The sequence below is a fragment of the Nipponia nippon genome, unplaced genomic scaffold (assembly GCF_047370975.1).
Source record: "Nipponia nippon isolate SJK-2023a ecotype South Korea unplaced genomic scaffold, ASM4737097v1 scaffold_3, whole genome shotgun sequence".
Lineage (NCBI taxonomy): Eukaryota > Metazoa > Chordata > Aves > Pelecaniformes > Threskiornithidae > Nipponia > Nipponia nippon.
In genome coordinates this window covers 73817556-73830461 of record NW_028262347.1, presented here as the reverse complement: position 1 = coordinate 73830461, position 12906 = coordinate 73817556, and the positions used below count along the sequence as shown (strand labels likewise).

The 12906-nt window shown below is 40.3% G+C and overlaps 1 protein-coding gene across 10 annotated transcripts in view; it reads right to left on the bottom strand.

Annotated features, from left to right (window-relative positions):
* SOX5 (SRY-box transcription factor 5) overlaps positions 1-12906 on the bottom strand; it is a 645708-nt gene that overhangs the window by 396384 nt on the left and 236418 nt on the right. The window contains exon 1 of one of the 10 annotated variants that reach the window (XM_087765892.1): positions 140-176. The exons of the other annotated variants lie outside the window; for them this stretch is intronic. The gene's annotated coding sequence lies outside the window, so the exon portion shown is untranslated. Of the gene's footprint in view, positions 1-139; positions 177-12906 lie in introns of those variants that run through there. 10 annotated transcript variants of the gene reach the window in all.

The window sequence follows — 12906 nt, the reverse complement described above, 5'->3', positions numbered from 1 at the left end:
GAGCGGGATCAGCCAAGAGCAGAGCAGGTACGGGACCACCAAAGGGTGGGTGAAGCCCCTCAGCGGCTGCTCCGAGACCCCAGAGGACTTCTCAGCTGGCGCAGTGTTGAGCGCGTCTGTACGGGCGCGCGTTACGTACCCGGCATCGCTTCGGCTGGCTGATGGCGAGGGGAGCCTTCCCGGGATGCAAGACCAGAAATGTCACGTCGGGAGAGGGGAGGACGAGAACGAGGGGAGGCGAGAGCGAGGAGGGGTTTCGGCAGGTTTCCACTGTGGTTGCGTGCCAGTCACTCTCTGCCGACTGCTGTCTTTGATCATCATTAGTACACTAATGCTGCCCCTGCGACGGTTGCTTATCATCTTCATTGCTGATTTAAGTCGCTACAAAAATATTTGCCAAAGCTATTGTTTGGTTTGTTCTAATAATAGTTATTATATTATTCCTTCAATTAATTACAGACAGCTGCACTCCCTGCTTTTTCTACTTCCTCTTGAAGTACTTCTTGCGTTATCAGCACTGACAAGAGTTTTGTCCACAGAGATGTAGGTCTTTTTTTTAAATGATTTCAGTAATTATTTGTGTGATTGCTTGCATATTCTTCAAACTGCAGTACTAAAATAACAACATGCAAATGATATCAGACCAAAATAATATAATATCAGTGCAATTAGAGTAAAAAAAAAGGTCTAATACATTTTGCAAATTAACATACAGTCCTGCAGTTGAGACCCCTGATATTTTACCTTAGAATTAAAAACGTCTAGGTATTTTATTCCTTGAAAACTATTTCTGAACGTCATTTCTTCTCTCAGCTTGAGACCTGTCTGTATCAGAATCAACTACGCTGCACGTATGTATCCAAAAGTCTCTGGAGCCCTCACCCTTTAGAGTCTGGGGACTCAAGGAACAGGAAATAAGATTCACTGTATGCCAACCTAGCAAAGATCCTTCCATTCTTGTATTTTCATGCACAGTTTCAACATCTTGCCTTTTAAATATGGCAATATATTAACAAGGTTATGGGGATGTATATTATCCTATATTATTATGCGAACAAAGCACAAATGATATTCCCTTCAAAAAAGGACCTGTTAAAAGCCCCTATTACACCAGGAGCAGAATCATGAACAATTGAGTTAATGACTATGTAAAATATAAGAGACATTTTCAGTTAGGCAATGCAATGTCCTATTAACATAGATGTTTTTAATGAGCTATTTTAACTTGTACCTGGCCTCCCTCAGCTTAGATCTCTCTTAGATCTCCTGGTCATTTCTCTCTTGTGGTCTAACAGCCTCTTGGATCTAATGCTTGATTAGTTCACATTTCTTAGCTATGGCTATTATAACCAAAATAAATCATTTAACTTTTAGTCTGCATGTGTCACATTTGAAATACCTAATCTTCCAAACAAATAAAGGTGCATCGAAAGCTGAAACATAATTTAGTCTGATAAATTTATTTTTATCTAAAGAGCTGTGCTAGCTATAAACTATCGGTACTTTTCTGATTACACACATGTAGGTACATTAATAACACTAAGCTAAACAATCTGATAATTGTAATCCATTGGTAAGGACTTGATGGAGTTAAATACACAGTCCCGCTGAAACAGATTGCTTTTACACTTCAGGTTCCTTCAAGAGTCCCAGCCACTGCATATGGACATTGGAGAAAATGTAGGGAAAATATACAACACAACTTCTATTTGAACAAATTAGATCACTCTCAAGCTAAAAAGAAAGAAAGAAAAAGAGAGAGAGAATCTAGCTCCATTGACACCAACCGGAAAAAGGTCACGGTTTTCAGCAAGACTAGGAGTCTAGTATTTCCACTGAGTCAGTATCTTGAGCACTGTAAATGGAAATCCAGTGACTCTCTCAGTGGCTCTGGCATTGTATCTCGGTAGATGATACAATTTTTTGTATCTTTGCAACATAATGCCCTGCCCCTATGGCCATCCAGCTGCTGGGGCAGTTTGATCTGTGAGGTTAAAGAAAAAAAAAAAATTATACCACAGCTTTCAGCAGTTTGATTTTCCCAGAAATACTGCTTGAAACGACTGAGCAGGCAACTACAGGATGATTGTGAAAGAGCTGTTATCAGGAGGACACCAATGAAGACTCATACCTATTCACACTTTCCTATGTTTTTACAGTTCCTTTCCTGTCAAGCCCCCAAAACTGCAAATCATTAATACCTTCCTGTCTACAAGCTGGTAAATTAAAAAGACTTTGAATAAACACATGCACTCTAAACCACTGACACCTTACATAAAACTATAACGCATGAATGACTGACCCAGACCAGACCACAGATCTGCGCAGTTCTGCTCTGTCTTCTGCCTTACGCAGTGCCACAAGATGGTAGGGGAGAATACAAAAATAGGGCCATCACAGGGCAGCATTTCCTCAGTATATTCTCCTACCCTCCAGCAACTTGCTGGTGGTTATGTTGGTATCCTTGATGGAGTTTTCTTCCATGAATTTGTCTAACCCCTTTTTTGATCCATGCAAGTGCTTGGTGCCCATGACATCTCACGGCAACGAGATCAACAGTTTAACTACGTGTTGCAAGTAAAAGCAGTTCTGACTCCATGATGTGCTGGAAGTCACTTTGTACAGTTGACTTTAGCTGCCATCCTTTTTTACATCTTTTCTACTTTGGAGATGGGGGGAGGAGAAATAACAACCAGAAGGGAACACGCTCTGCCATACGTGGTTGAACCATGGATACAACACTAATGACATAATAAGAATATAAATACAGCGGCATAATCCTGTTCTCTGTTCCTTTCCTAATAACTCTTAGCATACTACTTGTTTTATTCATTGGTACTAAGCATTGAGCTGACACTCTTGAGTGGTAAGCTAGTTTATAGTTCACCAGTTTGTACACAAAATTAGAATTATCTTTTTTCCCCCCATATGCATTACTTCACAATTTACACACACAGATTTTTACCTGACATTAATTTTACCAACCAGTCACTCACTAATGTGAGATCCTTCTCTGCAGTCTGTTTTGGTTTCAACTCCTTGAGTAACCTATTAGCAGCTGCAACCTTTTTTTCAATTTTCCTTTCTCAGATCATTTACGATATGTTGAGCAACAGATATCCTAGCAGCACAGACATCCTATGAGACTACACCACTGGCTTCCTTACACTGTCAAAGCTGTCTATTTATTCCTGCCCTTTGTTTCCTACCCTTTAGCCAATCATTTATCCATAGAGACTCTTACTCCTTATCTCATGACAGCTAAGTTTTTGCAGGAGCCTTTGGCGAGGGTGCAGTTGAACACCTTTTCAAATCAAAGTAGGTAACACCAGGATCTCTCCTTGACTCCTCTACAGAACTGCAGTAATCTGTGAAACACAACTTCTGTTAACAGAAACCACATTAACTCTTCTGCAATAAAACATATTTATCTTTGTGTTTACTAACCCTGTTTGCTGTTGTTTCTTCCAAATGGTCTGTTATGGTGTTTATTTCCCATCTGAATTCCTTTAGAGCTCGTGGATGAATACTGTCTGGTCCTGGCAATTTGATACTCCACATCTTGTTGATTTGTTCTGTCCTTTCCTACTGACACTGGCAGGTAAGTCAGATCTCATGACACATCCCCCACCCCTCATTTTCCCAGTAAAGAAGGGTTCTGGCAGACAACATCCAGAGTATTTTCTGTCAGCAGTACAAGCAGATTTGTGTTCATATGATCATTCTGTATAGTCTCATCTGGTGCATCCCACACACACTTAGATAAACAGACAAGACCCTCCCCAATACAGACAAAACCAAATCTGGGTGCTCAAAAATCTAAGCCTAGACATTCAAATCTGAAAATTACTCGTCTTTTGCACAAGCCAAGCACGCTGTATGCAAGATACCGGCACTGGTCGGAAAAGCTTAAAAGCCTGCAGGTTTTGTCATGCAGATCCCAGCTCGGTACTTTGCACCAACTCTATTTCACAAAGTTCCTCCATTTTCAACAGAGCACCTACTGCAAAATAATACTGAGCAGACTGTATATTAAAAAGCCATCACACGCATATTTATAACTAATTTATTCTTCATTTCTTCTGTGTTGAATAACTAAATTACAACAGTGGCTCAGTAACCCCTTTTAGTTTAGGAACGGGCAGCAGCTTCATTTGAGTAATATTGTAGCCCAATTAGTCCATTAGTCTCCAGTGGAGACCAGAGGAGAATGGAAACCAGTGAAACAAGAGTCCTGGCAGGATTCCTTTTAAGTAACAGACCTCTGACTCATCTGATATCATCTGGCAGCCCTCATGATCCCTTCAAAGATATTTTGTATTTTCCAAGTGTTCCACAGAGACACTAAGCAGGCATTTACAAGCAAGAGGCAATGTATTAACATAGGCCATTCTAGATAAACTCGTCTTATAAGAGAATTTCAAACTACTCATGTCTTGAAGGAGCTTCAAAGTGTCCGAGGATTTTGACTCCTACTCTTTCCCAAACCCTACAGAGTGTGGGTTAGTCTCAGAATAGCACCTTGTCTTTCCACAAAGATGTTGCCCAAGCGGACTTGCTGTGTGTGGTTATCCAACTCTGGTTTTGACATACATTTAATAAAAAGTGGCCAAAATAAAATACACGTTTTCCTATCCAAAAACCAAAACAATTTTAAAACCTGTTTTAGACTCTTTGCCATCTAATATCAAAATGGCAGCTATGAGGTAGTATAAGTACAGATATGAAGACTCAGGATGAAGAATTTGAAGGACTTTTCTGGTTCTATCTAACTGACAATCTGAAAGTCAGTGCTTAGCTTCAATCAATTACCCCTTCAATGAATGGAGAGAGCAAGCCTCCAAAAAAACAAGCATCTAAGACAGGCGTGAAAAGCTGTTCACTTCACGTATGCATCTGTGATAAAACAAGTTTAAATGATTAGCTTAGCTCAAGCACCTAAAATAGAAGTTGCTGGATCAATGAGAGATGAATCCCACTTGACGAGTGATGACCAATATGTAGGTGACACCCTGGAATGTCTCCGCATTTCTGTTACCTTACAGCACCATAAACACAAGACCAATAATGTTTTCTGTTCATACAGGACAGAATTCAAAGTCCCTGGAAGCTGAGGAAAAGAGGCTCATCATTCTCAGCAAGACTGCCTTGTAGCATTTTCATCAACCCCAAACACTATGGAAAAAATTCCCGCAGCCCAAGTCATATACTCTTAGAAAGCAACCTTAAGCTAGCGTGTGCATACATGCGTACATATGTAGTCTCACCCATGGCTGCACATTTAATACTCCGGGATTGCCCTTTATTCCTTTATCACTTCTAAAAAAAAGTTGCCTCTGTATGCATTGGGCTGCTGCCACACCTACATGGCTACTGCTGAACTAATGAATTCAAGGCGTGCTCGGATATGTACGCTACTTCAGCACAGTGACTGAAGACATGCCTTAGCGCAGGGTTGTTCTCCACTTTTTTGTTTCAGATCAAGTTAGATGTGCAGAGCTGAAATGAGTAGTCACTGGCAAAAGACTGCATTTCACAATAGGAATGAATTTTCAATTGATCTCATGTTTTATATATAATTTAATATTATCACATATCTTTTTATCTGAACAAATACAAATTCTTTTGCAAATATATATAGTACATATACAACCACTGAACTAAAACTCTCAGCTAGTATAAGGAAGAACTGCTAGTCTCCCAAATAAAACCCATCATTGTTAAAATAAAATATCAAGCGGTCTGGTGTCAACACATGAAAGATGGGACCCTGATTTTACAGCTCTCATTCAAAAGAAACACTAGTTGTAAGCTGCATGATACTCAATTTATCTGTCTCATCGGGATGAAAGGCTAAGCCTATTCTGCTGGGATTTGAGTCTGAAACAGAATTTCCACTAAATTTTTTGTAATTTTTTTCTTAGATTGTTGTTTGGCATTGCAAGCAATGAGATAAACAGCAACTCTACAAAATCATTGTCATAACTTATTTTTTGGTATTCAAAAGCCTGAACTGTACACGTGAAGCTTCTTCCCCAGATTCCTGAGGTTATGTGACAGCACGAGGGAAAGAAAACACTCAGCCCAATGGGAGATGAAGGCTAACAATGACTGAATAGCGGCTTTAAAGAATAAGAACACTAATCTAGCTCTAGTCATCAGCCAGCAAGTACAGGGGCTCCACACCTGAAGTTCCTCTACGCACAGAATTTGCCGCTCATTTCACTGTGTAGAAAGGACAGCTTCAATTTGAATTTCTTTAAGAACTTGACCCAAATCTCACTGAAGTTGAAAAGGCTACGCCTGCCTCTGCCACTTGTATTGGCATAGAGAACCTGTTGTTTTACCATCTTTAAAAGGATAAAATTTTATCTGTCTATGTCACTGCTTATCCTAAAGAAATGTAAAGCACTTTCCATAATGATGTGTAAGTTATCATTTCACCAACATGCTGAGAGGATGCTGCTCTTTACCAGAGCGCTGATATGTAAGACGGAAAGAAAGAGGTAACCTTTTATTGTAGACAGCACAATTAAGGTATGCAGATTACAGTCTGGAAATTAAGAGAGAATGCTAAAATTAATAACTGGCACCACAAAAGCTGTAATGACCACAAGTAGGCTCACAAAGAGAATCTACTCTTCAACTGTATATAATTTATACTAATAGGTACATTATTTAACAACAACCTTCTCATTTGCTTAGTGGCATATGCCAGTAAGTACAAACTACAGAAAAACTTTTTTTCATTATTCTTTGTGGAGCTGTGGAAAGCTACAATAATATTTTTTTTTTCGTATTACAAAAGATTGTTTAATATGTTAATTTATTTTTATAATTTTTTATTCCACAAAGGAGCCTTATCTTTCCTTTCAGGAAAACACAGACGTCTGCCTGTACTCCATGAATATTGGGCATTAGGTACTCTCAGTTCATCTGGAAACCACTCAGGAATGAAACCTTATGTCTATGTTGGTAACATCCTTTGGCCACTAGCTGGTCAGTATTTCAGGGGATGTGGGTGTGGGGCTCCTCGCTCCTTCCAAGTATATCTGCTGATGTATGGCAACAGGTAACTGAACAAGACAACGACGACATACTTTGATGACATTGTACATACCTAACTTACATTACCTCTCCTTACACACACAGAATGGAAGTAAATAAAAGGAAGACAGATGGGCTGACAAACAACATTTCTTACAGACATAAAAGCCATGAGCGTATTTCACGTAAGCTTCTGTATTTCCATGGAGGTATCCAGTGCACTTGATAGGAACACCAAAATAAAATCTGACCCCACAGGAACGTGCGAGTCCTCATGGGCAAGCAGAGATAATGACCCAACCTGTGCATTAGGTTGACATGAGATGCAGAAGAATACACTGGGTAAAAGAGGTGAGCAGGCATATGCTCATGCACGTTAAGGCACATGAATCCGTATATCAATAAGGTTTTTAAAATCAGATTAATTTCTACACAATTAACAAGGCTGTTGAAAGATCTGCTTTACAGCTGCTGCCGCTGCCAGGAGATGATGACAACTAAGGAAATGAAAATCAAAGGAGGAAACAATTACAACAATACTCACTGAAACTATTTAGAGTTCTCTTAATAATTCAGAGAAACAAGTAATTGAAAGAATGTATTTTATTGCTGATTAAGATAATACTTAATTTAGGTCTTATTTTTAAAAAGAGATCAAATTAACAAATTAGTTCTTTCATTCGAATGCAAGTGAGAGCTCAGTGCATTCTCCTCCTGATATATCCCACTGCCTGGAGATTCGGAGGGCGGGCACTGGGAGAGTGCAAAGATGTAGGACACATTCAGGGAGAAGGGCCAGCTGGAAAGAGTAAGGTGCCGAAATACAATTATATATAAAATATTAACGCTTATTCATTTAAATTTAGCAGCACGACAGTAACTATGCCTTGCTTTTCTACACATTAAGTTATACTAGCCTTTTCCTGTTCTGCAACCGTCGTAAAAATGGTGATGCTAAACATTTTTAAGCCCAACATCTAAACCTATCGAACAAGAGAAGTTTTTAAAATGAAATGTTATACATGTTTTATGAGGAGAAACATTGCCAGCATCTTCTTTAAACAACAACATAAAAATCCATATACCCTTTTCCTTTAAGTTTTTAATGCCATCATGTTACATCTCTAGATATTATAATTGAGAGATAAGGAAAAGTAAACCAGTTAGAATAACAAGTTAGCTGTGACTGCTATTTCTTTGAAATGAAATAGGGTAACCCAGCTAGTTGCCAGATTGCAAGAACAACAGGGGCCACTGCAAATTTTCTCTTAAATTTCAGATTCTGCCCCAGTACCTTTTTCTTTTTCTGAAAGATGAAATAAAATAAAAGCTGAAATGTAAACAGGATATGACAAGACTTTCAGTTTTGATAAAGAAATGTAGGATTAATAAAAAAAGATGAGTATGGGTTTTTAAACAGTATGTTATAACCTGACAGTGTTTTGAAAAACTCAGACATATAAAAGTTAATCACAAAAACACCGGCAAACTTGCCTTTGAAGGGGAAGGCAGCAAAAAATTACAGAACATCAGAGCTCAGAGAGAAAGGTAGAAAGAATTGTAAAAGGGTTAAAATGACTAAGATTAAGAAAGTGCATGACAACCATTCTCAAAGACCTGATCTGTGCTAACAAAACCATATCCTATGCTTTTGATGAGACACTCACAAATGATTTAGCAAGAGGTGCTTTTGAATTATACCAGTGCTTTTTGGCAATAAAATGTCTTTTTTCAGGTTTTCATTTCTATCTGCCCTAAGCTGAAAACATCCTTGCTAGAAAATAAGATAGGAAATAAGCAAAACCAGGTTGAAGGCATTTTTAAAGCAAAATTTCCCTAAAAAGGAATTTATTGCAAATGTTAGCAAAAATTGATTAAAATAAATTCAAGAATTCAGGAAATACTAAATCTAAACAATCAAATATAATGCAAAAGAGGCTCCAGATTTTAAGCTATTTAAATCAAGATAACATGGCATGGATTTCAATAGAGCTATGAAGCTTATAAAGGCCAAAGTTCTACCTTTACCTTCTGCTAAAATTCAGTGAGTTCACTGCTTTTTTTTTGTTCTGTTTTAAAATAGCTGCTTCAGACTATAAAAGCGTCTCTCTTAAGCTGCGTGTTAATTAAAGTGCAGTCTGTCTTTGACATATAAGCTTCAGTCAGTTTACAATTAATTGCACTGAGGTCTGTTCTCCAGTGTCACTTAGCTGGCTTACTCCAAAGTCTCAGGTCCCATCATGCTCCGTAAAATGGCATGATCCACAAAAGCCACTTTGCACCCTACAAAAGCGCAAAATTTACCCTCCTTGGGGAGAACAGAGTGATGATTTTGCTGGCAAGAGCCAGGAAAAAAAAAAAAGAAAAATTTTTCAAGGGTAGGGAACTTCAGCATGGTGGGGAGGAAGAGCGGAGAAGCAGGACTAGAGATTGTGTTTTGCTGCATCTTCAACAACAAAAACAATGGCAGCCCCTTGGCGGCCCTAGTTCACAGCAGCGCTAAACAGCTGTAATTTCGGAGGAAAGCAGCACCTTCTCCTTTCTGCATTGTATGTCAACAACACCAAATCCCTAATCCAAAACTCCATGGCATTAACAGCAAAGCTCCCATTTTTCTTGGCCACCTTGAATCTGACCCTAAGTTATTACACAGCAGAGGTTGTCTTCAAGGAATATCTTTTGTCTTAAAGAAATACACATCTGCCTAATATTCAGGTCCCACCTCTGAAACCAAACACTCACAATAGAGCAAAGTATTTCAGTTTTCCCTCTGCCAGGTATCCAAGAAAGAGTCAGGTATGTGATACATTAAGACCTACCCTATGGCATCCACCCAGAGAGGAAAATGTCTTTTAAGTAAGTAAAAATGTTGCTGCAATCCCATCCCCATCAATTTCTGGTAATATCCTGAATCTTTCCCCTCTATTTCATAGGACTGTTAAGTTTGAAATTCCATTTCAAGTTGAAAACAACTCCAATCAAATGAATAGGGACTGGCTCCCACTGAAGTCTGTGGAAAGACTTTGCTGGACTTAACAAGGACTTCAATTAAAAGAGGATACAGGATGCTCGTGGTGAGTGAATAAGTACATAAGACAGATAAACAGACAAGCATAACCTGACCGTAAACCTAAACCAGCACCCTTTAAAGAAATTACCTGTTTGGGGTAAAGAAAATCAGGGAATGAAATCATCCCCCAGCACCTCAAAACGTCAAAGCACCAGCAAGACACAAACACTGCACTCAAGGGCAAGAAAATCTACAATTACTAAACCATTATACAAATGTTTATGTATGGTGGTTCTCTGCCTGCCGCAACTCTGCCTGCCAGCACCACCAGGCTGGGACCTCCCCGCACCCCAGCACCAACTCGGCCGCACCAGCACGCAAGGTCCTTGAACCTGAACGCTTGGTTTTGCACAGCTCTGCAATACAGCATATCATTTGTGATGCGCCAAGTTACTTGCTGGGCTGCTGCCCGCAGGGACCACCACAGCTCCTGCCGCGCATCTGCCCAGCATGGGGAAGTCGGCCAGAGCTCTGGGTGTGCAGGGAGCACCCGCTGAACACCCAAGGGTCCGCCGGCTGTACCCCAGCCCAAAACGTCCTTTAGCTGGTACAGGATGGAGCCGGAACGCGCGAAGTATAATATATATATACACACACACCAATTTGGATAAATGGCACAGTGACCACCACGTGACAACCTTCTCTGTTTCCCCCTGCGCTCTACCCCAGTTCAGCCAAAGACGGGTCTTTATCAACTAAGATAAATCTGCACTGAGCAGTTTTGGAGGGCCCACAGAAATGAGCTGTATTTGATTTAGGCTTGCTGATTGTAAACTGGTTTTGATCACTTCGTGCAGTTTTCTGCCATCAACAAGGCCCACCCCACCACAGAGACAAGCTAGATGCGTATCGGTGTGCTACCACCGGGCCTAACAAAGAAATCACGAAAGCTCCTGCTCATTACGCTGCAAGAAATGTTGCCCCAGGAAAGAAACTGTGAGCCATGGAAGATGTCGGTATACACCAATGCTTTTGTTGGGTCAAGACAATCAAGTGAAATAATTAGCAGCAAGATACTGGATCTTCCAGCTCTCGGGAAGCGGTGCAGTTCTGCACATTGCGCTCCCCAGAGAGGCTGCAGCCGTCAGGCACAAAGAAATTAGGAGCCAAAGAAAAAAAAAAAAACGAACATGGAGGATTTCTTTCAAAAATTTCATACCGGATAATTGTTTTATTAATTGTGAAATGAGAAGACATATTAAGCACTGCGTGGCCCGGGAGTGAGAAATTCAAGAGTATCTTCCGTATTTAGGGAGATAAAGAGGAGATGACTACAGTGTGAAATCAGGAGGAATAAGAAACTGGCTTCCCCTTTTAAGAGCAGCATCAATTAAACCCAGGGGAGGCGGGTGCAGTTTACTAGTTAATTAGTCCAGGGATGTGGTCCTTTCATGTGTAATTCAGAACAGGAACACCTGGTGTGCGGCACTTCAAAGCACGGGGGAGGAAAAAAGCCAAACAATGCAGGATAGGTCACAAAAGAAAGCAACAGCACAAGAACAAAAACTGTTTATATCTGACCTTCACCCTGCTGTAAATAAAGCAAGACGGTAGGGCCCCCTCCTCCCCGCCCGGGGAGAACAAACAGCTCTGGGCGCACTGGGGGACTCGCAAAAAAGAAGAGAGGAAAGGGGGAAGAGAGAGACATGGTGGTAACTAATTGTTTTACAACCTAATTAAAAGGAAAACAGACAGCAAGATATAGATAGGGATATAATGATTTTAATCACGTTCTGATATGCAGAACCAAAAAAGAAGGAGGGAAACGCGGTCTGGGCAGTGCTGGGAGGCTGGTGGAAATGCTGCCTATCAGAGCAAGGAAGAGCGGGGTGGGTTTGGTGCACTGAAATCCTGAGTGGGCCCGAATTTCAAGGTTTTTGACTGGATAAAAATTTGGGTCAAGTTACAAGCCTTAGACTTTGAAGAAGCCAGGTTTTCGCTTGGTCCCACGTATAAACAGATACAGATCTGCTCTTCCAAAGCTGGACCAAATATTAGCAGCGTGCTCAAAAGTTTCTTGATCCCTTCCCATAACTGCTATCACACAGCGAAGCTCCTCCGTAGCATGCCTGAATCGTGCTGAAACTGGAAGCAGATGCACTGCGATAAAACTTTTACAGTGTTTTACCTCATCAAACACAACACAACTTATTAAACCTCGCACACCAAAGAAGTAGGTGTTATTTCTGTTTTACAGAAGGAAAACCTACAGAGATGAATTTAGCAGCCATAAGCCACAGAACGATCAGTAGCAATGATCAGCCGTCTACCCAACTTCTTCAGCAAGTTTGCTGCTCAGTCAGCAAAACCACCAGAAGACGGCCAGATCTTGCAACACAAGTAACATTTTATTGGATGTCGTTAGTACAGGAAAGTCTCTGAAGGGGATCAAGTCCAGAAGAGCACAAGCATGCGTTTGGCGATGTAAGAATTTCAGGTAAGTCTGGCAACATAAAAAAACCCCACCCACAACAATTTCTGAACATATATTTGAACCAGATCCCTTTATTGTATTGGTGATTATTTTATTCACTCATCACTAAGCTTGATCTAGCACAGTAAAGAAAGATGCTGTTATTTTCAAACACTGGACTGCAATTTAAGAAATATGATTTATTCCTTAATCTGCTGCTATCTTTCTGTGAGTCCTGGAGTAATTAAGCTCTCCGAGTCTCATTTTGCCATCTGTAAAAGAGAGAAGTGGTGCAGAAAAACTGGGCTTGTGGAAAATGCCCCACAGAAGGGAGGCATTATTGCAGATAAAAGCTCGCTTATGTTTAAATAGCAAT